The 18,575-nt window shown below is 34.3% G+C and overlaps 1 long non-coding RNA gene across 1 annotated transcript in view; it reads left to right on the forward strand.

The window, feature by feature from the left end:
- LOC123636459 overlaps positions 1-18,229 on the forward strand; it is a 332,338-nt gene extending 314,109 nt beyond the window's left edge. Inside the window, exon 4 of the long non-coding RNA XR_006734545.1 lies at positions 18,169-18,229. This is a non-coding gene — a long non-coding RNA (uncharacterized LOC123636459). The remainder of the gene's footprint in view (positions 1-18,168) is intronic.
- Positions 18,230-18,575: the final 346 nt, after the last annotated feature.

The raw sequence follows: 18,575 nt of genomic DNA on the forward strand, positions 1-18,575 counted from the left end.
TACCAAGGAGTCATATTTTGGGGTGAAATTTCCTGAGCTCCTTCATGTTTATGCACTAAGATTTTTCTCCTTACTTCCGCTTAACCTGCTATTTTGACAGACACACTCTGTTCTTCCAGAGCTTGCTCAATAACAGAATGAGTTGAAGAGTCATGAAGATGCACTGGGAGTCTACTGAAATGTAGCACTGTGTGTGCATCAGGTTTTATGTATGGGAAGTTAAGTTCAGAGAGATTTGTTGTTGCCATTATCAACTTGCTCCTTATTAACCACCCCAATAATATTAAGGACCCAATGCATATTAACTAGTCAGAGAACTAGACAGCAGTTAAATATTCGTGCTGCTCCTATCTTCTCTAAGTCCGCCCATACCTCTGACGACTCCTCTTCATGAAAAGTTTCCTAGAACTGGAGCCTGTGTGCTCCTTCCTCAAGCAGCACTGATCTTTTCCGGATGGTGCCCAGTGATTTCTGAACCAACTCTCTGGGATCTCACTTCCTCATGACCTTGACTGTCTCATCTCAAGCAGCATTTCTTTTTTGGGTGGCTTTCTCTTGATCTCTTATGATACATTTCCTTTTTCCCTACGAAGAAGGGAACTCTGGAGCTGGATTGCCCGGGTTCCAATTTTGGCTCTACTATTTGCTAATTTTAGGACATTGGACAAGTTTATTAAACGTTTCTGATTTTCATCTTTAGATGATAATAAGGGAACAGTACTTTCTAACTTATAAGAGGGTTATGTTAAAGATTAAGTGAGTTAATCAGCATTAATAGCTTTACACATTAAATGCTATAATCACCACCTGTGCCAACAGTTTGGACTATGTGATGCCAGCTACTCTGTTTTCCAATTGTGCTCAGTGAGTACCCCTCACATATAATCCACACTATTGCAAATATGCATTCATTTGTCTGTTTTATACAATTTGAATAAGAGCTCCTTAATGATAGCAACTAGGACTTTTTCAGTTCTGCTTACCAGCCCTTGCACTAAGGTCTTTTTTCATAGTTTAGTGACTAACTACAGGTCAGACTAGCCCTGGATGCCTTTGTCATAAGTTTCTCTGCTGAGGGTATCTGTCATAGGTTGCTTTTATTCAGAAAATTCAAACTTAACTGTATAATCTTGCCTTGTTTGACTAACCTGTGAAGAATTAAATGAAAATTAATCAATTCATTCATTATATTGCTAAGGTCTCTGGCTGTGGTGAAATAACATCTCCAAATCTTTGATTATCTTATCACAACTGTACATTTCAGTGGAACATGCCTGGCCCACACCACTGCAGAGATGTTTAAGGAATTCAGTGTAATATTCTTTCAAAGGGGAAAGTTTTTATTTTTCTAGTTTTATGTTTACAATTCCTAATTCATGCCTTTTTAAATTTTGGATAGAATAATTTCTTGCCATAGGTGCTATTTTGTCCAATTAAAATAATTTAGGTCCCATTTAAGTACCTGCTTTGTAATGAAATACAACAAAAGATCTAGGGAATATTTCCTACTAATCTTCTGAACTTTATCTTTGAAGATATAACTCCTTAAATGGTTTAATTTTAAAATTCCTATGTACCTGATTTACAGAAAATATTTTCATTAATTTACACAAATTTTGAGTTTTATATCTATAGCATAAAATGTTTCTGAGATATAATAGTACAGGAGGCATCAGCAATACACAGGAATATGACATAAATTGCAGAATTCTCTTGTCTGTATAAAAAAGGACATTTTGATTTAGCAGATAATTTTTTTTGGCCTAAAATAAACATTTATTTCTCACAGTTCTGGAGTTTAGAATTCCAGATCAAGGTTGCACTAGATTCTGTTCTTTGTGAGGGTCCTCTTCCTGGCTTGTAGACTTCTGCCTTCTCACCATGTCCTCTTTAGCAGATAATTTTAAAATAATTTTCATTCACAAGAAAATTATAATTAAGTTACATAAATAGGCTCATGTCAAAATCATAGTGGCAATGTTAGATTTCTGGAATGTCTCTTCCACATTTGATTCTCTTTTCAAGAAATAAATGGAGATGTAACAATTAGTAAAATTTATCTGAAACAAAAACAGCCACTAGAATATTTTCTTCATCCAGCAGGTCATGTGCTGGATTAAAATTACTGTGAGAAAAACTGGGTAGGGTGTGATCATTGTTAGTTTATCTTTTTCCCAGCTCCAGAGACTATGATATTATATCGTCGATCAGCATCAGTCTATACAATTTGTATTCTAGGTATCGGTTTCAGCCTAAACATGATTTTTGTAGAAAAAGGTCTAAAATTTTTGTTTATTCATGTATTTGTTTTGGTTTGCAAAGCTTCCAGGCCAAGATTAAGCAGAAAACAGAAAAGAAATATCCAGATTAGTAAACCATGCTTTTTGTGACTATTGTTGCTCTTTGACTATTTGCCAATGTAGAAGAAGGGCTGAGATATTGGATTTTTACAATAACATATGTTTGGAATACAAAAGTTGGAGTCTAAGGCATAGCTATATGTGGTCCTGGTAAAAACCTTATATATTGGGTAGAGTTCAAAGTAGTGCATTCTGGGAACAAGGACAAAATAGCAATAAAGAAGCATTTGCAATTTAGTATTGAATAACTTGTTTCTAGTGAACCCTACCAACAGCTTAATCTCCAAAACTGGATTAAGGTATTCTGTAAATTGTTACTATACCTGTGCACCAGAAAGAAGCAAATAAAAATTCTCAATAGCCGTGTGTAAATACTTCAAAAATGTACCATCCTAGCTACATTGGCATCTTATGAAAGATGTAATTAGATGCAAAGGATTTATTTATGTATGTCCAGTAACACTCATGACACTGCCATGTATCAGCTAAAAACACAAGTTGGAAAACTGATCATTGAATCTATTGCTTCTCAATCTCTTTCATCTCCTTAGCTTAGAGCGCCATCAGATCCCAAGTGGATAACAGCAAAGAAACCTCCTTTAAATAATCTATTTCACCTCCCTTTACCTGGATATTCTCCACATTGCAGATTTTGTGTTCTTCCTAAAATGAAAATATTAACATTTTTTGCCAGGAGTTCCAGTGGACAGTATTACTTGTCTATTCTCCATTCATCCTCTTCCATTTTCTAGTAATTATGTTTTAGGTGTCCCCCTTTTTTTATTAACATATGAATAGCATGAGGTTTGGGAAAACTGATATTATTCTTCTCCATAACTTTGCTAATCAACAGGTTGTCCTGATTGGCCCAGGGTTAATCTTATTCTCTTTATCATAATCACTAGTTCCCTCAACCCAAGGCTTTGCTGATCAAGCCTGGTAAATATTTCAGCTCAGGTATGGAGATAGAACCATGTCCAGGCTAATGAAATAAGGAGATTTTTAAGATAGGCTACAGAAAAGGAACTTTTGTAGATTACAGGAGAAGGCCACCAGATGAGACACTCTTATTCTGGATATTGTGGAATTCTAGAGCCATTTATTCCTCATTAAGTGATCCAGCCTCACCAGGAAACCAAGCTAGAGAGAAAAATCCAAAAGAGAGATTCTGAGAGAAATAGCATCAGAGACATTGGGTTGAATCACCCTGAAGCCCTTCTAATCCCTGGACTTAATTACATTTACATATAACTTTCATTTTGGTTTTACCAGTTTAAGTGGAGTTACCAGCTTCTTACATATAATAGCATCTAAACTGAATTGTCATCTTTCTATGACTTCCTTATAATTTTAAATAAGATTCTAATAGATGATACTTTAATATCTCCTTTTTTTGTAGTTACCCAAATTTCACAGGTACTTTCTCAACTCAAGTGTTTTGCAAATGCTACTATTTTGGCCTGGAATTCCCTTTCCAATACCTCTATTCTTGACTAAGTCCTATATGATCTTCTTATTTCATCTAAGATGTATCTTTCTACTGCTCCAACTAATCCCCACCTCTGCTCCAGACTCCCATGGCATGCTACTACCATAGCATATATGGTAACATTAATAATAACAGTATATAGATGTTCTTTATTGAAGCATCTAACAAACGAGATCATATAGACCTGCATTTTTACTGCAATGTGATAACACCAAGAACTGTCATTGTTGTTCTAGCACCCTTTGTTCTAAGTGCTGGGTCTAAAATATAATAGTGTCTGAATAAATAATATGGAGTCAAACTATATATTGAATGAATGAATGAATGTACGCACATTAAAAATTAACTTCTTTGAGTAAACATCCAGTAGTGGGATTGCTAGATCAAATGGTAGTTCTTTTAGTTCTTTGATGTATCTGCATACTACTTTCCATAGAGGTTGTACTAGTTTGCAGTCCCACCAGTAGTGTATGAACATTCCTATGTCTCTGCATCCACGCCAACATTTATTGTTTTGGGACTTTTTGATAAAAGCCAATCTCACTGGAGTTAAGTGATGTCTCATTGTGGTTTTGATTTGCATTTCCCTGATGACTAGAGATGTGGAGCATTTTTTCATATTTGTTGGCCATTTGTCTGTCTTCTTTTGAAAAGTTTCTGTTCATGTCTTTTGCCCACTTTTTAATGGGGTTGTTTGCTTTTTTTTTTTTTTTTTTTTTGCTTGAGTTCTTTATAGATTCTAGTTATCAGCCCTTTATCAGATGTATAGCATTTATCCAAAGGGGAAAAAAGACTTCCTATAAAAACGACACCTGCACTCAAATGTTTATAGCAGCACAATTCACAATTGTGAAGATGTGGAAACAACCCAAGTGCCTATCAATATAAAAGTGGATTAATAAAATGTGGTGTATGTATCCCATGGAGTACTACTCAGCCATAAAAAATAATGAACTAATACCCCTTGTATTAACCTGGATGGAACTGACCATTCTTCTAGGTGAAGTATCACAAGAATGGACAAAGAAACGCCACATGTACTCACCATTAAATTGGAACAAATTGATAACATTCATTGGAAATCAAAGAGGTAGGAGGGAAGGAGGGAATGGGTAAATTCGTACCTAATGCATACAATACACACTATCTGGGGGATGGGCACACTTACAACTTCGACTCAAATGGTACAAAAGCAATTTATGTAACCAAAATGTTTGTATCCCCATAATACTCAGAAATGTAAAAAAAAATAACTTCTTTGAGTTGTTGAAGCTTGATTCTATACATCTATATCATTGTTAATTAATTGAACTAGGAAGGATAATTACTTCTTTGACATAGTTTTATATACTCTGCTCTCTTTGTCAATGCTAGATACTGCTCATATAGCAGGGAAATCAATGTGATAATCCATTTTCAGCCTTTTGTCGCCAATGGCAACATGAGTACTCCAAAATGTTTAGGATAGTTACCAGGATTGTGTGCTGATATGAGCTTAGGAAGACATCACCACTAATATCTCCTGAATCCTCAGTAATGATAGTTAACTGCTCAAAATACCAAATGAGATGTGTATATACAATTTATACATGTTTATATGATTTAGTGCAGACATCTTTAAATAGCAACTTTATTCATTTTTTAGTAAATACTTTTATTGAGTGAAGTCTTATACTATAGGTTGATTTGTAAATGTTTATTAGGGCAAAAATGGAGAGAACTGGGTAGAACATAGAATTAATTAGAGCTAGGAATTTCTGAATAGGAAGTGCTCTCTAGCATTTGCATGCTGTGTAGCCTCAGGCATATGAATCTGTTCCTTCTTCTAAATTATGAGCTTGTGATTACCATGTACTATTTCTAAGTATTAGAGATAATGTATGTAAAATATTTAGGACAGTTCCTTCTACATAATGAGCTTTTGATAAATAGTGGGTTTTGTGATTGTTTTTACTGCTGCTGCTGTTATTATTAAAGATCACCATTCCATTTAAAATCATTGCCAGGCTTACACTCTTTAATACAATTCTTTCTTATGTTTATAAAGAAAAAAATAATAATAATGGAACTAAATCTCTTTGACTGTCGCACTGAAGCCAACATGTATCTTTGTTTTGTTTCAGCTACTTAGCAAATGTGTTAAGTTAAAGGTTAATGGGGGTGAAGAGTTTGGAAAAAAAGTATGAAGATAGGTGAGATACAGATGTGAAGAGGAAGAGGAGAAGAATGTAGCATTTAAGTTGCTTTGCCATGTGTTTTACTTTGTGTTTTTTCACAACATCCTTTAAAGTAGGACTTATCATAACCATTTTACAGATGAAGATCCTGAGGCTCATATAATTAGATCCCACAGCTAATGTCAAAAACCATGAGTTAAACTCATATCTTTATCAGCCCCTAAAGCTGTTCTTTTTCTGTCATGACATTTGTCTTCAAACTAAATATTAATATTAGCAGTCATTGTCTATTAAACTTTAATGGCAAATGGAGATAAATGCATCAGAAATGTTAATGGCTTTTTAGAAGCTAAAATGGAAAAGAAATGCTAGCAGTCATCTTGGCTAACTGCCCACCTAATGTAAAACCAACACAATTTAGTAAAAATAAATCTAATTTTCTTAACATCAAGCTTTTTTATGAATGTGTTTTGTGCATAAAGGAACAAAAGTTTTCATGGAATAATTACTTTTTCAAATCAAAATATGAAATAATGAAATAAACTTATTTGTATACTATAATTACAACAATGTAACCGTATTGAATTATAAAAAATAGGAAATACACAAAAATGAAGAAATTGGTAGACTAGGATGAAAGAATTATGATTTTTTTCCTTCAAAATTTAAGTAATGTTGACATATTTCTGTCAAGATACAAAATAATACTGAAAACAAAGAAATTCCATGGTATAAAATTTAAAACTAAAAAAAGAAAGAGGAAGACATAATGACAAATCAAATTTCAGGGGAAAAATGTCTAGATCTCATATGGTAGTATTTTTGCAGATTCCATGAAGGACAATGCTCAAAGATGTTAACTTCTTTTATCTTTTCCTGTGATTCATTCCAAAACAATGAAAGGTACATTTGTTCAGAATATTTCTTATTATCCTTTGGGACATTAAAACTTGACGCTACTTGCAAATTATTCATTCATTTATTTATTCATGTGTGTTATCATTACTGATTTCTTTCTATGCACATAGCACAGTGCTAGGCTCTGTTAGGAACATGCACAAAATACAAACTTGAACTCAATTCCAGAAGTCTATGTACCTCTTAGAGCTGATATCTGAGGGCTTGATCACATAAAGCTACATGTCTTCTTATTAATTAGATGGAATAGAATAGTATCAGTGCTTAAAACGGATAGTGCAGATAATAAGTTCCTGAGTAAGTCAGAGAATCAAGATATTATTTGGGGCTAGCATTTTGAGAGAAAGCAGCACAGAAGTAAAGAACATAAAAAATAAGTTAGAAATCCTCAGAGGAAGATCAATACTCCCCTAACCAAAAATAAAAATAAAATAAAAATAAGACCTTTATTATCTTTATTTCACAAAATTGCAAACCTAGTAATGATCTCTCTGAAACTTTTGTTAGTCAACCAGTAAACCATTTAGTCATTCATTTATTCTCCAAATATTATATTTATTGGTGCTAGTTTTGTTTAGAGTATTATGCTAGGAGATAAGGATACAGTAGTGGGCTAGACAGATTAATTTTTGTTTTAATGAAGCTAATAGTTTATCAAGGAATATAAGATTTACTTCCAATTGTGATAAGGATTAGGAAGGAGAGATACAAGTTGATAAAATAACATGTTATGTGAGAATCCCAGCTCCTCGGCATTGGCTAAGCAGGCTGTGTGCTCCACATGTCCAGGGGCATCTTTCACAAAAATTACAGTGTGAATGTATTTGAACATTATTTAAGTGGAATGGGAAACTAGAGCTGGGAGTGACATAATCAACTCTGCATTTATAGAAGATGCTCTGACCAGTGTGAAGAATGGATTTGGGTTTGAGAGCAAGAGTTGATATGGAAAGACTAACAGCTTTTTTTAATGACTCAGGAAACGAAGGGTAATTGTGATGACAGTGGAGTCAGAAAAGAGTGAATGAATATATTCAGAAGTCAGAACTGATAGGATTTACTGAAGATTGTATATAGGGGCTGAAAGGAAGAAGAATGCAAACTTTTCTAGGTATTATTTACTGACAAAGGAGATGGTATTAAAGACAAAATTTGGTGAAAATATTAAAGAATTCTTTCTCCTTACTTTGTATGGTTTATCATGAAACCCTTAAGTGGAAATATCTATGAGGCATTTGGAAACATAAAAAAATGGCCAGGAGATTTCTACTTTAGATTTTTTTGATGAGAGTATATAAGGTATTCTAAAGGGAAGTTATATTGACACGAGAAACTAGGATTAATTTCATTTCCAAAAATCACAGTAGATAGGTGGACTTCATCAGTCTTAGTGCATTAGCTGGACTCCTCAGTTCACATTCACCAACCTCAGGCTGGTGAAGAATCTCTCCTTATGCTAAGGTCTTTAGCTTTACTCCTGGGACAGCATCAGGGTTGGAACTCTGGTACAGCAGTCACATGTTATCATCTAGTGCCTCAATTTTCCATCACAAAGTCCTTGTCAGAATCTATGGAATCTTCATATTTCCCCATATATCTGCACAAGAAAGCTCCCAAGAAAGCAGAATACTGCTGCTCTCTGGCTCCTAGATTTTGTTATTTTATTCACTTATTTACTGTAAATTTTTTATTTTTAATTATTATGGGCACATAATAGTTGTGTGTGTATATATATACATTATATATACATGTGTGTATATATGTATATATACACATTATATACACGTGTGTGTATATATATATATATATAGAGAGAGAACATAGGATGTTTTGATACCAGCATATAATGTAACTTAATCAAATCAGGGTAAGTGGGGCATCCTAGGTTTTGATTTCGTTTATCTGCAATAATAGACAGATCCTGTTTAAATTCTGGCTCTATTTGCTTTGGATAAGTGACTCCATCTACCTTATTTATATACTTTGTGAATGATAAAAGTAAAAACATATATAACTGTGCCTAAAAAATATGCATACATCAGATGCACAACAACTGTTACTTTCCATTTTCCCCTAATTAACAATCCTTACTCTGTTTTTACTTCCTTCCAGTCTATATTTCTGATCTCTGCCTTCATTTCCTCCAAGAGTGATTGCGCTTTGATTTTAGTCCCAGGATGTCTATTACTCCATCACAGTACATTCTCTGCATCTATTTCTATGTGATTTTAGATTGGGGAAAATCTGCTGTGGGATCAGCATATGCACATAGATTGCTATTTGTTTACCATGTAAAGAGATATAATTACCGTGTACAAAGAATTGAGGAGGGCTTAGTAATCAAAACCCAATTTAAGAAAATAGAGTGGACTAAGGATAATCTGTGATTCCACAAAAAGAAGGGGACTCTGAAAGGACCTGAACTAATAATATTGCATATTAGTATGGAGACTTTTGCTTACTAACAGTTTCACATCTTTTTCTATTACTTAGAATAACTTTATGAGGTAAGAAATGGTGGTATGTTTCTCATGTTAAGGGTAAGAAACAAAGGCTCTGTGAATTTAATAGACTTAGAGGTAACCTATAGTGGTTCTGAGAGATCTGAATTCTAGGCCAGACTCTTATTAAGCCAGTCATGCCTACAAATCACTTATACTCTCTGAAGTGCTGTCTTCTCATTGGTAAGAGACAAACAGGATTTCTTTAAGATCGGTTCCATGCCTAAAATTATGAGATGCTATATCTCATCTAAGATAAGAGATAACTGGAGGAACTGGGAGAAGACAGTTCTCTAATTCAAAGCATCTCCAATGCATCACTTTGCTCAGGGCACTTTTCTGGGCTCGGAATGTATAGGAAGGGTGATTTGATCCAAATAAAACAAAACGCCTCAGCATCTACATGGGGAACATGAAGAGAATCAGGCAAGGGAACTGTCAAATCTTAAAATATTCTCATGGTCCTTCCAAGAGTAGGAGCAGGTGATTAAGATATTGTGTCAATAGGATATAAATCCCAAGTGAAAGAACATGGCTTACATAAAATTACAGTGGATAAAGTATAAAAGTAGTCCATATCAGTAGTCAGAGTTAGCTAAGACTGGCGTCAGGAAGTTGAGTTTATATGGCTTTTTTAATAACCCAGATGGATTTTCAAAAGAGGAGTAGGAACGGCTAGAAGAGAGTTTGTAGAGATAGAAGGATTGTGTGAAGTCTTGACTGGATCTGGAGGGATTATAGGCTGAGCCTCGGTTTTCTGGATTAGTTCCCTCTTCCACTGTGTTCTAAGCAGCCACTGCATTAGTACCTTCTCACTGGGCATCTGTGAAAACTACATAAGTGACTCTTTTGTTCACAAGTTTGGATTACTAGGATCAGGTAAGTGATCAACTTATGGAATAATGTAGTACCTAGGAAGATGATGAGCATGCCAACTTCTCTAGATGATCATTTTTGTCCACTTTTTTTCTTGGGTAGACTGTATATATCAGGAAAAGATATTTCCACTTAAGACTCAATAAATACAGGCAGAGTTATTTGGATAATATGAATAGATGGAGTTACAATACACATAAAATAGCAAAAATATTTTTTTCTGTCTCCTGAAAAACTGTCACAGTAACAGAAGATATATATGATTTTTATCATATATTTGTCTTGGTTAACAAAACAACAAAAACTGGGAACTTTGAAAAAAGTATCAATGCAGACAACAATTTGAAGAAAATAACCAAATTTGTTATTTAATTCATCTGGCAAATGTTTACTAAGTGCTTATTTTGTCCTGGGCATTATGCTTGATATTAGATATAGATAGAGATGTGGATATAGATATATAGTAGACTGAAGGTATTACAGTGTAACGAAGTGACATATATAAAGCCACAAGATGTAATAATTTTGTAAGAAATTTTCAGATGCAAATATCCCACTGAAATGCAAGCATAAAAGGATTCGGCTATGCCTGGGGAAGTCAGGGAAGACTTCATAAGCACAGGCTTCACATGAAGACTTGAATAATGAACAGGAATATTTAGAGCTACAGATATGCAGCTAACATACTACAGAAAAAGACATTGTTCAAAAAAACTACAAGGAGTTCAATATTTCTAGAGGTTAGAACAAGAGATAGATTGGCAGAAGAGAAATATTAAAAGGCATAGAGGCCAGACCAGAAATTGAAGAGTCTTATCACATGTGCAAATAAATTTAAATTACATCTTGGAAGACATGGAGAGACACTGATAAAATTTAAGAACAGGAATAACATCCAAAGTATCTTAAAAAGTGCATTTCTATAACGCTGAAAACATTAGTTTGGGGATGAGGAGAATATCCTAGAGTCAGGGACCAGGTTAAGGAGTCTCATTCTAATCCAGCAAAATGAATATAAATGCCTGAACTAGGGACCAGACCATGAAACTACAAAGGAGAAAGTATATCCAGGTGGACATAATCTGAGTAGCTTGGCTTCCTGTGTTCTGTCTTAGGAAATAGATACCATTCACCAGAGTCATGGTACCTGAGGCAGAGGTGGCAGAGATTTGGATTTGTGGCTCTGTAGGTATAACCTGGAACTCCTTTCTTGGTTTTCAAGACATCAAATTAAAATTTAAGCTCCAGAGTGAAGAGATCATTGGAGGAGAATAGCATATATATTAACTACTGATATATGCTAACTTTAGTTTAAGGGCAATTAATTCATCAACTTTAATGCAATTAAAATTGCTTTGTCAATTTCTTAGGATATTATAGTTAATGCAAGACTCTATTGCATCATGCTGTCAATCACATTGTTGTGTTTAAATATAAGACTATATTGTTTTCAGTATTTTGATAAAAATCTGTTATTTATTTCAGAGTAATTGTTACATATTATTTTTATTAGCTATTATTGGGATGTTGTCCAAGACATGGATAAACTATATAAATATTACTGTCAGGGAAGGAAAAAATAAACAAAATTCTTAATTTAAAGCTCCTTATGTGAACCAAATTTCATAATGTTCCAGAAGTATCTTAAAAGCAGGAACCAGAGGACGAGTTACCAAATTGTCGTGAAGTTAAAGAAACATAAGAAGTTAAGTTTCAGGACTCACTTGACTAATTTCCCTTATAAGGAGCCCTAGCAATGTGTTCACTTGGTTATCTATTGTGAAATATGACCAAGTATAATACTTTAACCCAGGGGTGGGGAACCTGTTCATATTTGAAGGCCACATTAATTTAGCTGTAATCAAATAAGGCTGCATTTAAGAAACTTCAATTAGTATACTTAAACATGTACATTATTTTGTAAAAATCTAAGTACTATGTACTTAATAATGTCAAAAAATGAAAACTATTTGTTAATTTTAAAGTTAACCAACCTTTTAATGACTTTATTGTGTCTGCCTTTTGTTGGAAAGTATTTGAATATTTGGTTGCAGCATCAAAGTCCATGGTGAATTATTTTTAAATATCTGGCTTGTTCAAGTTTGCCAATTTTAGAACCATTCTTTGCAAAAAGGGAAAAACAAAACAAAACAAAACAAACAAACAAAAAACCCCAACAGGTCAGGGAGGAAAGAAACTCCCATCATGCTGTGGTCCCCTTTAGACTGACCATTATCTCAGAGAGTAAACGTTGAAACACGGAACATTTCCTACATCTGTGTCAGACATCCTAGTCTTCTCAGTGTCACTGGTTATCACTTCTACTCCATTTCAGCAATCTACTCCCATGGTTCCATCCTGAATGTCGCCAAACCCTAAGTTGTGCCATTTCTAAGATCTTCAACTACATGAAACACTCTCAGTTTACAGTGCTCAATAATTTATACGACCTCTGCTTATTCCACAGTACCTATAGAATAGGTGTGCCTAACATGACTCTAAAAGAAGTACCACCCATTTATTTCAATGTCATTCTATGAGAATTTGTGAGTATTTTATTTATTTAATAATATCAGGTCCCTGCTTCTAGGAAATAAACTCTCAGAGGAAAGCAGGTCTTAAGGAAGTTACTTAATAAGTGCCTGACATATTCTAGCCAAACAATATTTGTCAATGTTTACTGATTCTAAAACTGTACTAGAAAAAAACAATTCCAGGGCCTTAAAATGATCTTATACCATAATACAAGTAATTATTCTTTTTTCTTCCTGTTTGCATCAGATAAATCACTGACTCCATATCTCATTTATGTTGTGTTAAATGTATATAATGTTGCCTTGTATATCTCAGTGGCTTTTGTTGGAATCCAATGAGATACCTTAGGAATTCTAAAAAAAAAAAAAAAGCAAATGAAATATTATAAATAAATGAAAATAAATTTGGATGGCCAAAAAGTATGTATATATTTGCTCTTACTATTTATTGCCAATGACACAAGTTCATTAGTCCTTTTCATAGCAATATGTAATTCAAACTATTTGCTTTAGATCCAAAGGCATAAATTTATTTTTCCATTTACACAGCAAGTTGAAGTTCTGAGTACAAATACAGTCAAATGTGTGTTGATTTCCAGTCTCTAGAAACTGGCATTTCTGTTATTCCCCAGTCGAGAGATTTTTAACTCACGGTATTTCACATTAACGTTAGACTTGCTGTAGGGTTCTTTCTGAAAACATCTGATGCCTTTAGGAGAAAGTTAGCTCTCTAGCTTTCTGAGGTATTATTCATTTATAGCACACAGAAAGGAAAGTAATGGAAATAGCAGAATGGATACTCACCCAGAGGCAACATATCTTAATTCTGTACTGCCAGAATAAGTGATTAGCTGGCTGCCTTTCTTACTTATTGCTTTATAGCAAATTTTGAATGTACTTATGATAATGATTTTTTTCTGATCACCCACATTTGTGCATAGGCAAATGAAGTTTGTCTCAACTGATCTAGGGACATGAAATTGAATGGTGCTTTGAATAACCTTTGAGAATGACACTGTGTTCTTATATAATGTATCCTATAGAATATTTTGAAGTTTATTAGGATCTTTGACATGCAATATCTCCTTATATACTCAAAATAAGCTTTCGAGTTAGGGCTGGAATTGTGGTGTCCTTACCAGAGACTTGCTTAAGATAACTTGAATCTACAGTAGGGGACAACCGCAGATGTTAATCATTATCACTAAATCTGTCTGGCGTTCAGTAGAAGCTGTCAATAAACAGTTCTGTTAAAGCATGAAGGTGGTCCTATGGGAAAAGGTGAATAGTGTAATCAGGGTAGGTGCTTTTATGATGCATAACACTTGCCATGGTATTGACAGATTTTTGATATTGTTAATTGGCTGCCTTTTGTATCTTTTCTTCCCTTCACATACACATCAAATAAAATGTCTGCAATTAATGCAAAAATTCTGCACCTTCTGTTGTAAAAAAATATGTAAATATTGGGATTAGATAAAACTGGATATTGATCTCCATGCCATCATTTACTAGCTTTGTGTCCTTTGAAAATTACTTCCCATCCCAGAGATACCATTTCTTCTTTCTTAAAATATGGATAACAATGCTTTCATACTATACTTGTAATAAACATTAAGTGAAATAGCATATATAAAGTGGGAAACACAGGTTAAGAAATGTTATTCTATTTTCTCTCTGCCATGCCCACTCTAGAGAGTAGCAGGGATGAAACTCACATGGTATGCTAAAAACATTTGTAACTTTTCTTCCCCTGTATCAAGCTGACTGTATTATGCAACTCTGTTATATATGGCAAATTCAAAAACATTGTAAATTTCAAAGATAAATGGTGCACTGAAGGACTAAAAATATCAGGTATGTTATTCAATTTACATTAATATTCCAGGTGAATTGTAGAGAACCTGTGCTATTATGCTGAGCTGTAAAAACTACAACCTCTCTAAGACTGTATAGAACTGTAATGAAACATTAAGTTGCTATAATTTACCTGGATTTGCTTTCTCCTGATGAAAACTGTGGGTATGATGTATTTCAACAATTAGTTAATTTTTGTTTGTTTGTTTGTTTGAGACAGGGTCTCACTCTGTCACCTGGGCTAGAATGCCATAATGCCATAGGATTAGCCTAGCTCACAGCAACCTCAAACTCCTGAGCTTAAGCGATCCTCCTGCCTCAGCCTCCTGAGTTGCTGGGACTACACACATCACCATGCCTGGCTAATTTTCTCTATTTTTAGTAAAAAACAGGGTCTCCCTCTTGCTCAGATTGGTCTTGAACTGACCTCAAGCAATCCTCCTGCCATGGCCTCCCAGAGTGCTGGGATTACAGGCTTGAGCCACTGCATCCAACCAACAATTAGTTAACTTTTAATAAAACAAATGCATCAGTCTTGCCCAGTTCAACTGACTTTATATGAAACAATACATAATATGTTACCCATTCATGTCTGATATTTGGACATTAATTGATAAATAATAATAATTACTTTTATACAAGAGCTTAAAAATGTGTTTGTTTTAGAAAAAAAAGCAAAAATACTGAATAATATCTGAAACTAGATCATTTTGTATATTTGAGAATATTTCAAAATGCAGGCAGTTCTCTCTTTGATTCTAATATGTGCACATTTCTATTACAATAATTTATTAACACCAGTCCTCAACAATATGGTTATGATTTTAGTTCCCATGGTATTTTAACTATGAGTAATTAGATTAAAAAAAAAAAAAACTTCACTGCTATAGCTCTTCAGTCCACAAATCACAGCATAAACAGCAGATGCACATCATGTGGAGTGATCAATGACATCACTTCTTTCAAACTTAACTTTGTTGATTATTGGTGACTGCACATCTGCTACTTAGTTCACACACAGTCAGCAAAGTTTGTGGTTATATTGCCTTCTTGCCTTTCAGGCGTAAGCCCATGTGACATTTTAGAAGAAAAAAAGGGAATTGGCAAACAAAGATGAAAGTGCAACAAAGAAAGGAAGAGTGATAATGATCAAAGTGAAATTTGAATTGGACATAAATAAAATTTAAGAATGTTGACGGAGTTTACATTCTTAGAGTCTCTTGATATACAACCAGAGTAACTCAAGAAGGCCAACTTATCAATGTAAATGAGAAAAATGATTGTGACAGAAAAAATGTTCCAAGGAAAGTGATAATGGCCAAAAACCAAAAACCAAGTAAAAAAACAACAACAAAAAACACTTGAAAATATTTCATGACACTGAAAGAACAAAGAATTAAATATTAAAAGCTGATTCAGACTTAGAAAAGAGTATAACACTTTGCCAAGGCATGGAAAATATATTTGCTCTTTATTGTTAAGTTTTACAACAACAAGAAGGGAAGCAATGTTCACACTACTCTTAACCTTTGATTCTAATGTTTTAAATTGTAGTGTACAAAAATATTAGCTTTACTATTTTTTATTTCTCCATACATTTATAATTGATAATGTTTCAATATTTTGACAAAAAATCAAAGGTCATGGAATAATCAGAATCATTCACGCTGATTATTACAATCCTTTTGTATGATTTCAGGTTGCATGATCATTTTTAAAGACCCATATTATTGTGCCAAATGAGGGCCACCTGTAACTAAAATATTAACAATTATAAAAAGGAACCTGTGCCTTGGTTTCACTTTTTAGACGAAAAAGATGACTAAATCTAGGAAACTTTTTTTTTTTCCCTTGCAAGGGTTATGAGAAATCCAAATATATACCTGGGTATCCTCACATGTTTCTATCTCCTCATGGTTATGAAGTAGGTTCATAGAGGCAGGAGTTCAAATATAATTTTTCTTTTTACCTTATTATTAAAGTAATTATGGAGCTTAGAAATAGAACAATAAACAAGCGCTTTTTCTGCAGCCAATTCTATTTTAATGCTTCTGACAGTCCAGAGTTCAACCTTTTAGTAGCACCTATGTCCATAAGTGAAGTTGCACATGTAAAGAGTTGAAAGCTCAAGCAGGGCTGACTAGTTTTGAAGGTTCAAGGCTTTGCATAGAACCTACTCACCTGGAGTATTTCTTTCTCTTTACTTTAAATCCATATTTTCAGATTTTATTTGGATGCTATGAAAACAGCTGAAGTAACAAGTCACGTTCTTCTATAAGTTCTGGTGGTTTTAACTTTCCAATTTACATGAGAGGTTAACACTTTCCCTGCTCCCTTCCTGTGACAACTATCTGTTCCCATCCTACTTTTCTGGCTATGTTCTGATGCCTCGATCCCAAGGATCAGTAGAGTGTCCTTACCTTTTATATAAAAGCGTGTTCAAACATGTTCTCACTAATAAGTGGTAGCTAAATGATAGGTACTCACCTGCACAAAGAGAGATAAAGGACATTGGAAACCAAGAAGGGAGGAAGGAGGGATGGGGATGAGGGATAAAAACTTACCTATCGGGTATAATGAACACTGTCCTGGTGATAAGCACACTGACAGCCCTGACTTCAGCATTACACAATGTGTCCATGCAACAAAAACATTTGTACCTCCTTAATATTTTGAAATTAAAAAAAAAAACAAACAGAGGAAGAGAAGTTTTAAACTTCCCCTGATTTTCTGATACTACAACTTTAAGAATAAATGCAACGCATGCCCTAAGGCTTCCAAAAGGAATTTAAAGGCAGTTTGATTTAAGACAGAGCTCTTATGTGTTAGAGTCAGACAAGTTCTGTTTGGTAACTGTTTTTTTATGACCTGTATTAAGTTGAGGCAGAGTAGTTGACAACTCCAAAATTCAAATGAGTTAGCACAACTAAAATTTATTTTTCACCGAATTTAGAGTCTAATGGGTCCATGGGGGTTGAGAGGCTTTGGGGTGAGATTCTGCATCATGTAAGCATTGAGGGTTCTAGGGTCCGTCAATTGGAGATGCAATCTTCTGTGTGACCAGACAGTGGGCCAAGAAAAAGAGAAGGCCCACCTGTTCTTTCATTGCCTTGGCCTGTAGGTGACCCACTTTATTCCAATCATGTTCTATTATTGAGAATTGATTACATAGACTCACCTATATGCAAGGGGCTGGAATATAGTCTATTGATATACCCAGAAAAGAGGAGGACCAAATATTGGTAACTATTCTTATCTTGCTATACGGTCTTATTTAGACCTGGGGCCAGCCACATTATTTAAGTGACCCAGTGCAAATGAAAATGCAAGGCTTCTTTTTCAAAAAGAAGGGAAATGAGAATAATGATGCCTTTGTCCTAAGGTGTTTAGAACACATTTTTTACCAAAAATATAAAAAGTACTAAAATATAAAATATTCTCCTCTCTTTCACCAAGGCCAGCGTGGAAATCAACGTCTGGGGAGCTTGGAGCTCTTTGCAACCAACCTCCTTTAAAGAGGTATAAAATTTATATCTTGTATGTTTGTCTGGGTGCATATTTTTGTTGTTGTTATTGTTTGCACTTTTAGACCATTTTCTGTTTATTTCTATTGACTTGAAAATATTATGTGCCCACTTTACTGGAATGGCGGTCTTGACATTGTTGGGATCCCCAAAGCCAGACTGTACAATTTCTTAACTCAGAGTATTTAGCCGATTGACTATAGCATCTGCCTTGGAGATGGCAAAGTCCCTGTGGTTAGTGCAAGTTCCTGTAATTCTCGTAAAAGCCAAGGTGGTTTCTTTGCTTCCCATTGCATTATGTCTACATAGCATTTATCAAGGACAGTGTTAGACTGATAC

This window comes from Lemur catta, chromosome 4 (assembly GCF_020740605.2).
Source record: "Lemur catta isolate mLemCat1 chromosome 4, mLemCat1.pri, whole genome shotgun sequence".
Lineage (NCBI taxonomy): Eukaryota > Metazoa > Chordata > Mammalia > Primates > Lemuridae > Lemur > Lemur catta.